Raw genomic sequence first — 11521 nt, 5'->3', positions numbered from 1 at the left:
CCTTCCCTTTTCTTTGGTAAACTGTCAGTGGGTGGCATTTATTCCCTTGGCTTCAACTGCTCTCTGTCCACTGATTAACTGTCAAATCTTTTCCAGCATGGACATCTCAGTTCAGTCCCAGAAATATACTTCTAATTGACAAGTACACATTCCCATTTCATTAGCCCATAAAAATCTCAAGCTCTGTTTGTTTGGATTTACACTCGCTCAGAACTAGGTTTACTTTTTCAAGCAATGGCATCACTATCCCATCTGTATTCCGTGACATACATCTGGGAGTTTTCCTTTACTTTTCCACTCCCTCACCCCCGTCAGTACTACAATTCTCTTCCTTAATGTCCCCAACTAAGTCCCTGCTCCTCGCTCCCCACTGCATTAATTCCCACCCCTTGCTAGTCCCCCCAGTGCTGTTCTTTAGAGTGAACAATCCACTTTGCTCACTTTTAATGACTAATCTGTGTCACTCTCCTCCTTAAAACCCCAAAGAATTCCACGCTGCGTGTGTGAGGAAGTCCACGCTCCCTGATTTAACGTCACACCTTCTCATCACCTAGTTGCTGCTTTTTCTCAGCCTCAGCTTCCGTTAGTTCCTCACAGCCTCTAGCCTCACTGACCTTCCTTCCCTAAGTGCAAAGTGCTCTTAGACACGACCAGATCTCTGCACGAGACACGCAAGCTGCTGAGAATCCCGTGCCCAGCACGTAATCTCCTGGTCTAGAGATTTGCTGGAATCCTTCAGATGTCAGTGCAGAAAGCATTTCCTCTCTGACACCTTCCCTACCTTCTAGAACCCTGCCCCAGGCAGTGCAAGAGCCGCTCTGGACATATAGTATATATGATGCCAAGTGACTCTTAGCATATTGTTTTGAAAACCTATTTAAATTTGTCTCTTCCACCACACACTGTGATCTCCTTGAGGGATGGGGGGCTGTGTGGTATTTGTCTAGACAGCTAATGTCTAGCACAGACCCCGGCCCATCGGAAACAGTCTGCTGACTCATCAAGAAGAATTGTCGTCTTTGCGACGTAAGAAAGACTACATGCTCTCCAAGCTTACACCATCCGGCAAGGGTCAAAATAATTTCACATAGAACTACAGAGGCAAAATATGTGTATTCTTTTCCTCTTTGTGAGCCCGAGATAATAGGCATCCTGGAACGGAGGTGTCACTCTAAACTGTCTGTCCCCAGGCTGTCACGTCAAGCTTCAACATATTATTTAGAAGTTGTAGGGACACGTGTACATCACCCCGTCTTAGAGCAAAGGGTGCTTCAACCTGACCAAGTTTAATGTCCATATAAAAATCAGAAAGCTTCCAAACTGAAGCCTGAAGAAATATTTCCCTTCTCTCCTTCCAGTCTGTCTGCCATCTGCATCCCATATCCCCACTGCTCATCTGCGTCAGGCCACCTTCTTTCTAGAAACATTGTCGGTGGGACACTTGGATAAAAACTAATTACAGCAGTCATGAAAATGGTCCCATGAACGTAGGCTCAGCACAACAAGGATGTTTTGACCGGAGGCCTCAGCCGTGGCCTGCAGGGTCTGTCCCATGTTCTGCCTGGCTTCAATGCAGACGTTTTGCAGAAAATCAAGCCTGCAGTTAAAATCATAGAAGGCCCAAAAAATCCAGAAAAATGGAGTGAGATTCATCTCCTTGGAAATATTTTTGAAAACCATCCACTAATAGGAAGAAGAGCTTTAAGAGGTTCGTTTCAGAGCAGATGATGTCCAACTGCAGGGGGGTCAGTTTTGTCATTGTTGGGCACTAGTTGTCTTTTTGCTGCTTCTAACACGCCTCTGTTTAGAGAAGTGGCCTCAGTCGGCCCTCAGAGCAGAAAGGTGAGCTGGGCCTGGAGACAGCCAAGCTCCTCTGCTGTGTAGTGACCCGCTGAGAAGGAATGGTTGGCCCAGGGCTTCCTCTGACTCTCTCCCTCAGTTATAAACTCTATGAATGGAAAATGGAACAAAAATCTTAACTCAATATGGTATTGTCAAAGTATAAAAATAATTGTCTTTGAAGGGGACGGTATAGTTCAAGGGGTAGAGTACGTGCTGGATTCAATTTGCGGTACCTCAATGTAAAAAAATAATAAGAAAAAGTCTTTAAAATAAAGAAAAATAACAAAGAAGAAAAGAGATCTCATACAACCCCAGTTTAAAAAGAAAAAAGTCTTTTAAAAATAGTAGTCAGCTAGGTCTTTTGCTAGATTAGGAGTTTGGGATTAACAGATACACACTACTATGTATAAAATAAATAACCAACTCCCAGGTCCTTAATAAATTAGTTCAACCTGAATCCTTTCTCTTTTTTCCCTAAGCAACCCGTGGAAGCTTCTGAGATTCTCAACTTATAAAAGAATTCATTTAAAGTTGGTTTGAAATTTACTGGTTAAAGCAGTTATTTGTGGTTCCATGAATGTAGGTCTAGTAAGAAAGACAGACAGTAAACCAGAAAGCAAATAATTATATGATGTACTGCCAGGTACTAATAATGCCACAAAGAAACATAAAGCATATTAGGAGAGAAAATGTTTGAATAGGAAATATGTGCATGCTATTTTAAATAATCTGGTCAGATAAGTCCTCTCTGAGGTTAAATAATTTGAACAAACTGCTGAATAAAGCAAAAGAATAAGCCACGTAGGTAACAGACAAGAAAAGCCTCCCAGGCCGGGAGAAGTGTAAGTACGAGACTTGGAGTTACAAACACAGCTGTCCTGGTGGGGACCGTCTGGGCAGTGAAGATGGGCTGGAGCAGAACGGTGAGACCTGAAGCTGCACAGACGGATGAGGGACCGGATCACACAGGGCCTTGGTAGGGAGTCTGGATATCCTTCTGAATACAATGGAAAATCACGAGAGTATTTTGCAAAGTGGAACAACTTGATCCGATTCATACTTTAATAAGACCGTTGTGGGTAACGTATGGGGAATAAGCAATGGAAGCAGGGCAAGGTAAGCTGATGGGAAGCCAGTGGGAAGAGTGCTGCTGACCTGGAGAGAGACACCGAGGTTGGGCTGGGATGATGGCGGGAGACGGGCTGAAAGGGGGACACGATTTGACAGTACCGGTCACAGGCCTTAATGCTCGAGTTGGACACAGACACAGAGTGGTACTGGGTGATGGGTATGTGATATATGGGACTGAGCCACAGTTTTTGTGCACAGACCTGACAGGAGAATAAAGTGGGGACGTTGACGTCGGTAAGAAGGGTTGGTGGATGATGAATTCCCCCTAAACTCGCGTCTCTGTTTCTCTGTAGATGAAGTCAGCAGAGCAGAGATGGGTGTTCCTACTACTGCAGAGAATTGCATGTCCTCCTCATTGACTAATTCGAGAGGCCGACCTGCCCATCCAATTGCAACATCTTCAATCAGCTTCTTTCTATCCAGGAGGAGATTTCCAACTAAGATGCCAATCAAAAATTCCCGTGTCCAGAGTTAGAGCTGTGTGCCTTTGGGATGACCTCAGAGATGCCTCCACAGAGGCTCGGTGTGCTCTTTCCCTCAGAGCACACAGTTCCCTTTAGTCCGGTGGGTCTCAGCAGAGAATATTTCACAAATAGCCCCTCTCACTCCCTGGGGACCAACCACCCACTTGGCCGAGCTCTGAAATTGAGCGCGAGTTCCGGGCAAAGGGCCTACTCTAGGGCGCCATCTGGTAGATTACATGAGGACAGTGTACAAAAGAGTGGGAGGGTTGATGGTATAAATGCATTTTAATTTTTTCTCTGAAACTGATTGTGTTCTTCCATTTTGTTAAGCAAGTGTTCTTAGGCCAGACATGATTCTCCTTTTTTCTTTCTATTTGATCATCCAAGAGGTTTAGATAGGGGATTTGTTTTAGGGTAAGAATCTTTAAAAAAAAAAACAACCTTGCAAATAGCGTCTTGTTAAGGCATTTTGAGAAGTAAATTCTCCCAGCAGTATTGAACCCCCTTGTTCCTCCAGGGGGTCTCCAAAGATATACATGTTCCAAATCTGACCCAAAACCAATGAGTCTTTTCTTTTTTTTAAGCACTTCACCATGGACAAAAGATGTCACTAAAGAAGATGAGAAAAGAGCAGGTCCCCATAATCCAGAGGCCCTGACAAAGAGCCCACAGAATTAAAGATGAGATGAACGAGAGAAACGGTTTATTTATACACACGCAGGAGCCAACCAGAAAAGTACCTACCATGTTAAATGGCGAAAGTTCAAGGCTTTTTTATCAACCTAACTTAATAGGGCAAAGGGAAAGGAGACAATTGGCTTCCATGACAGGTTTTCTCCTACATCTTTTGAATCTTAGGTATCTTCAGCTTAAAGAGCTTTTGTATTAACCGTGGGTTCCATCTGACTTACCATTACTCGAACTTTGTTCTTCTTTTTCAAGATTCACTCATGTATTCTGACCCCCTGGATTTTCCACATGAATTTTAGATTGATTGTCAATTCCTGCAAAACACCACCTGGGATTTGGGTAGGCATTCTTTGAATCCTTAGATCTATTTGTGGACTATTGTCATCTTAGTAGAATGAAGCTTTCTGCTCCATGAATATGGGATTATTCTCTGTGAATTTAGGTCTTAATTTCTCTCAACAGACTCTCTCATCTATTGTAGTCTTCAGTGTCCAAGTCTGGTACTTCTTCCACACTTGTATTGGATGCTGATTCAGGAGACATGACCTCCTGGAGAACCTCTGCTGCCTCGGAGCTGACATGGAACTGAGTCCTGAGAAGGCTATAAATTCTTTTAAAAATAGGATTAATGTACTTTAATTACTCCATAGATGAATAATGAATGGGTCACATTAACATAGGATTTTAATTCTTTTAGAATTAATAGAGTAATAGAGACACATTACAAAAAATTGAAATATTGCTAAAAGAGAAGAGATTTATAATTCCCACCCACAAAGGTGACTGTCCTGAATGATTTGGTGCTTATGTCTCAGTCTCGGTGTCTCTCAGTATGTCTCTCTTCATCCCTGTCTCTCACACACTCACAATCAGATCAATTTCCATCTATGCTGATTTCACACACATGTGGTCGTGCAGATGGGACCCTGGATGCAGAGAGTGGGTCTGCATACTTCCACCCTGAGGCCTCCCTTGACATTGGGTTGAGACCAGGCACCCACTTTTCCAACTGCACAGTGTTCATTGATCCACATGAACCAGAACGAATGGACCCCATACCCTCTCTATCAACATTAGTGTTGCTTTAATTCCGACTGTTTCAACCAGTGCTGTGATGAACACACTTGAAAAGGCATCTTTGAATAGGTGTGTAAGGATTTTAATGGGATGAACTGTAAGGATCAGAACTTCTGGGAAAGAGATGCATCTTTGGCCCTTTGATGCGTCCTGCACCCTGTTCTCCTGAAGAGGAGCGTCCCTTCACTCTTCCCTCCAGGGGATCTGCTGGAGCCTCTGCCTGCTTACATTGTCATCAGGGCTGGTTGTCACCTGACTAAAGACCCGCCAGTGTGATGGTGACCGGTGCTGTCTCTGCAGTGTTGCCGTCTGCCTGTGTTCTCACCTGAGAGGTCAAGCATCTCTAACACACACTGGCCACCTGCATTGCCTCTCATTGGAACTGCCCATGCCTGTTCTGTTTCTGTTTAGAACACTGGGTTTCAAAAGGATTTTGGACTACAGGGATGGGAAACCTTTCTCCAACCTTGGGTTATGAGGAATGCATTTTCCAGGCTGTGGTTTGTCTTTCAAGCAATTTTTCTGGGCTTTTACTAATTTTTTTGATTCGTTTGGTTTTGTTTTTGCCACAGGAAGAGCTAAGCATCTCCCTTGTGTCTTCTGGCTGTGGTGTCACAGGGGGAACAGCAGTGTCTACCCTGAGATTAAGCACAGAGTTACTAAAAGGGCTTCATTTTGTGCATCACATCTTTAATCCCCCTGGATATCCCCTGAAAATAATAAAAATGCTGTTTCAAGTGAAAACAAACAAAAATCCTCAGCCCCAGCTTAAAACAAGTGGGCAGGGAGGAAAAAACACTTTTTTAAATTTCATTGGCAGGGAACACCCAGTAGAGGCAAGGACACGCAAAGAGAAAGAGAACTTGGGGTTGTCAGGGCTGGATGAGGAGGGAGGGGAGGGCGCGCTCTGGATCCAAGGCTTCACTTTGAGGAAATAAATAGTGTGAAACTAGATGGTAGTGATGGTCGCACAACATTCTGAATGCCCCTAATGCTCCTGAATTGCACAATTTAATAGGGGAAAACTCTATATTTTATTACATGAAACTCTGAAAAGAAAAATAAAGCATGTCATAAATGATGTGAAACAAGCAAAGGAAACTAAAGAAAATCAAACAAAAACATCTCCAGCGGAAGGGACGTCAAGTTTGAGAGGGAAGGGGACTGATGATGGGATTTTGGAGAACATTTTGGAGAAGAAGGTGTGGGTGGGTGCAGAGGGGGCTCTGCCCCAGGTGGTGGTGATGCCTGAACTGGTTCTCCGTTGCCCAGCAGTCCAGGTGCAGATGCAGGTTCAGGAGGAGCTGCAGGAGTGGCAGGAGGGAGCTCGGGGTCTCCGGCTGGATCCAGTTCGTCCTATTTTTGGTCTCTGAAATCTTCCCCTGCCCCTGCCTCCTCTGTAACTATTGGATGTGGAGAGAGTTTTATGTCTTGTGGAAGAGCTCATGCTGTGAGAGAGGAAAAATTTACGCACCTGCCTCCCTTTCCATGTGCCTCTACAAGGACAGAAACCTTCCCAGAGCTTTCCAGACAGCTCCCACCCAGAAAGTGCCCACAGGATGTGTTCTGTGACTGAATTTTTCCAGACAGGTGGTCTGAGGCCATTCTTTTCTCTGGTCCCAACAGTAGCCTCTAAGAACACCTCCCTGAGTGGCCCAGCCCTCGCACCTCCCTCACCTGCACACATACACCAGCCCTGCCTTTCTGACCTTCGGTCTCTGCTTCGGGGTCTCCTGGTCCTCCACCTGACTTGCAGCGAGGTGGGCACGGTGCTCCAGATCAGAGCCGGGTGTGCTGAGCTACCCGTCAGCACCGGGCAGCTCCCTGGGGAGAGCCCTGGGTGAAGTCTGGGTCGGAGGCCTGCCCCACTGATCTGTGGGCCATGGTGGTGGGGACACCTCCATATCCAGACACACCTGGAGCCTGCGCTGGCCCTCAGAAGAGTGGCACATCAGCCCTTCACTTGGGGAGGGAGCGTTGGTGTTCTTATTCATCAGCTCCTGTTCAATATGTGGTATCTGGCTCTGCAAAGATAGTGACCAGCAGCTGACCCAGCATGGAAGTCTCAGAGCCCTGCCCGGCCAGGAACACTCCTGATTCTGTCGACTCTACCCTCTGCTGCTAGATCAGACCGGGACCTTGTTCCGCTCAGACACCCGGGAGAGAAAAGACATACCCAGAGAGCATGGGATCCACCTCGGGCAGCAGGACCCTTCCCCGACTCTCCACATAGCAGCCAGCCAGCTTTGACTTGGGCTGTCTATGTGACCGGCCACCCAGGACTCTGACCTGCTCTTTCTTGAGGCAGAAACCGATCCCCAACATAACTGCTCCACCTCCACCAGCCAGGACGGGGCCGTGTGGCTACCTGGGAGGGATCTGAGCAGTGGCCCAGCCGGGGCGGGCCTGCCCTGGGCCTCCCTGTGTTACCTTTGGGTCTCTCTGGCCAAAAAGCCAGAAGCGCCTTGGGTGAGACCTGACCCAGCGCCGGCAGCGTTGGTACAGCCCCTCGCTGCGGGCTTTCCGGGGGCTGCGGCCTCGGGACATTGGGATGCAGCAGAACATGTCTCTGTCTCCAACCAGGTGAGCTGAGTAGTGGCTTCTCTACAGAGTGGGTGCCTGGTGACTTCGGTTCCAAGTTCTGTTGGGTTCTATTGCCAGGGAAGTGAGGTCACTTCCTGGGGTCCACTTCTCCAAGCTTCCACCTGACAGAAAGCTCCTCTAGGGCCTTTCTGAGCTGCCAATCTCTCATTTCTCACTCCATGCCATGTCCACACACAGTGACACCAACTCAGCCCCCCCATAGCCCTGGGGAGGCCTGGATGTAGCCAGCACCGTAGCTCTGAAGACACAGCTGGGTTCAGACCTGGCTCCCCCTAGTCAGCAGTGCTATCACCCTGGACAAGCCACGTGCCTCTCAGGGTCTCCCCAATCCCCCATCGGCACAGTGGGGATCATTCTGGCCCCTGCTTCCTAAAGAAGCCATCCTGTCTCTACATCTAGAAACACCTATTGCACCTATCACCCCCACGGGCTGGAATCACAGGGAGCTCGTGCACAGACTCAGCATGGAAGGACCCCACAGAGGGCTGGCGGAGCGCATAGCACATGCCACACATGCCTGGGTCTGCCCTGAGGTCTGGAGAAAATCACTTTCCTTGCTGTTTGCTTCTCAGCTCCCAGTCGTGCTACTGAAATTAAATACAACTCTGACATCTTCCGCTCTGGCATACAACCTCCTAGGTCACTCTGTCATGTTGACATACAGGCCCAGTGTCCCACCTCGGCCTCTGTGGTGGGCTGCCCCACAATGGCTTCCTATTTTTTGCCTTCTGTTCCCACGCCCTTGTGTGATCCCCACACCCTCCCCTGGAGGGTGGATGGACTTTGAGACCGGGTTCTGACATGCAGACTGACTTGTGAAAACGTGCGTGAGTTCCACTCCTTCCCAGCTGCAGTGTTCCTTCTCTCTGTCCCTGCCTCTCAGTGCCTCTCTCTCTGTCTTGTCTCTCTCTCTCTGTTTCTCTGTCTCCCCTGCTTCTCTGTGTTTCAATCTGTCTGTCTGTTTTCCTGTATGTATGTGTGTATATATTTATGTGTATATGTGTGTATTTATGTGTGTGTATTGTACGGGTCCAGGGCAAGTCACTTCTGAAAATCCCTTGATGACATATTGATTATTTTGAATTCATGTTACTGAAGAAAAATTATCTTTGAAAATTGTGCAAGCACTTTGGTGGGATCTTCTCTAAGGATCAGCAATGCTAGGGAAGGGATGCACCTGTGGTATTTTGATGTATCCTGCACCTTGTTCTGCTGGGAGGAGCGTTCATTTGCTCTTCCCTCCAGGGGAACTCCTGGGGCCTCTCCTTGCTCACGTTGTCACCAGGGCTGGTTGTCACCGGGCTAAAGACCTGCCAGTGTGATGGTGGCCAATGCTGTCTCTGCAGTCTGTCCGTCTGCCTATGTCCTCACCTTACAGGTCGAGCATCTCTAGCGCACACTGGCCACCTGCACTGCCTCTCGTTGGAACTGCCTGTGTGTGTTTTGTGTCTTTTCAGAACACTGGGCGTCAAGACGTTTTTGGACCACATGGATGTGAAGCTTTTCTCTGACCTTGGGTCATGAGGAAAGCTTTCTCCAGGCTGTGGTTTGTCTTTCCAGCTGTCTTTCTTGGCCTTTGTTTTCTGCTTTAGTTTGGTTTTATTTTGCCACAGGAAGAGCTAAGCATCTCCCTTCTGGCTCTGCTTTCACACTTAGAAGAGCAGTGCCTACTCCGAGATTATGCACAGAGTTACTTAAAGGGCTTCATTTGGTACGTCTCATCATTTATCCATCTGGATTTTCCTCTCAAAATACAAAAATGCTAATTCACGTGAAAACAAACAAACAAAAAATTCACCCATCGCTACTTAAGATATGTGGGTAGAGAGAAAGAAAAGCCAACTTTTATATGATTTCATTGATAGGGAACCTCCAGGATAGGTAAAGACATAGAGAGAGAAAGGGGATTAGGGCTTCTCATGGGCTGGAGGAGGTAGGATGTGGGGTGCGCTTTGTATATAAGCTTTTGGTTTGAGGAAGGCAATTGTCTAAACCAGTGGTGTTGGTCTCAAAGCATTGTGAATGCACTTAATGCTCCTTAAAATTGCACAATTCAAAATGGGAAAAGGCTAAACTTTATTCTTATTATCTTAAAACAAAAATAGAATATACTATAATAGAAAAGAAAAAAAATCTGACTCCATAGAAGATCTGTCATTTTGGCTTTAACCCTGTGCCCTCTTTTCTAGGCTTAGTCTTACTAGATCTGCACCTTTTGTAAAACAATGTTGCCTTTAGCCTGAAATATACGAGAGCCTATTTTCAAGGCTCTGATCTTTAAGGATATTAACACTTTTGCACTTATATAAAGACAACAATTTGCAGAATAGAAAATAACTTTTGTTTTGTTAGAGGTTTTACAGAGGCACTATGACCTGGTCTACGTAGACAGCTGCAGACGAAGATAATGGCAGACTAATATCTTGGAAAACCATCTTCCCCTAGTCAGACTTCAGGCTCCTTTTCTAGTAAATAGGGGAGAGTCTGTGGTTGGTTGTTGCAAACTTCTTGGTGTAGGATTTCTTTGTTTTTGGAATCCTTTGCAGCTGTCCACGTGGGTCAGATCATGGTGTTCCTGTAAAACCTGCAACAAAACAAACTTTTTCTATTATGCAACTTGTTATCTTTATAGGAGTGCAAAAGTGTTACTATCCTTAAAGGTCAGAGTTTTGAGAATAGGCTCTCCTGTTTATTTGAGGCTAAAGGTAACATTGTATTACAAATGGTGCAGAGATAGCAAGACTAAGCCTAGAAAACACGGCAGAGGGTTAAAGGAAAATGAACAAATCCAATATGGAGTCAGATTTTTTCTTCTCTATTACACTGACTTTGGTGAGAGCTAAGAGGATGATTCCTGGGTGGGTCCTCCACTGTCCCAGGCTGGAGTTCAGGCAGGATCCCTGCCAGATTCCCCATGACTTTGGACCTGATCTCCCGCAGAGAAAGTGACAATTATTGGATTAAAATTACCTTTCAAATTCCCTTCAATTGCCTGGAAACTCTACCACAGCAGGGGATGTCTCATTGGCCAGTCAACTGCCAGTCTCCCTTGATGCAAGGGATCAGCGGCGCAGCGAGATCCATGGTGGCCTGGCCAGTGCACCTACCTACTTTGCTCTAAAGCCTTGGATTCTTCACTTCGACGCTTTAAAAGCTCCCATCCCTCTTCCCTCTGTACTGGTGTGAATGAACAAGATCCCTGCACCGACCTGGGCTGAGCCCAGGCCACGCACACAGCCCCATGCACACAGCCCACCATCTGATGTCTACCCCTGGGCTCAAGTGCACCCTCTGAACTCCCCCACCCAAAGGTCCGCGTTCCCAGTGCCTCCGCCCTAGGGGTCCAGATCACCATCAGGACCATCAACCACCCAAGACCCAAGGCCAGTGGCTGGCAGCCTGGGATCAACCTGTCCCATCGGGTCAGTTGAGGCACAGGTTGCGGAGATGAGTGTGCCAAGGCGGGAATTGGAACCGCCTTCAGCCCAGCCTGCCTCGCTCTGTAGCCTCAGACATTAACTATGAAGGTGCACACTAGCCTGCATCCCCCACTGGCGGCAGCAGTCATCATTACTGGAGCACGGATTCCCCCACCCCAACCACAGGGTGAGGGGTGAGGGAGTCAGCTCAGGGTAGGGGTGCACTCAGAGTGAAGTGGATCCCATGGTGAGGGGGTACAGGTTAAGGGGTGTGGGGCCTGCTAAGTGTGGAAC

This window comes from Vicugna pacos, chromosome 10, assembly GCF_048564905.1.
Source record: "Vicugna pacos chromosome 10, VicPac4, whole genome shotgun sequence".
Taxonomy (NCBI): domain Eukaryota; kingdom Metazoa; phylum Chordata; class Mammalia; order Artiodactyla; family Camelidae; genus Vicugna; species Vicugna pacos.
This window is presented reverse-complemented; position numbering follows the sequence as displayed.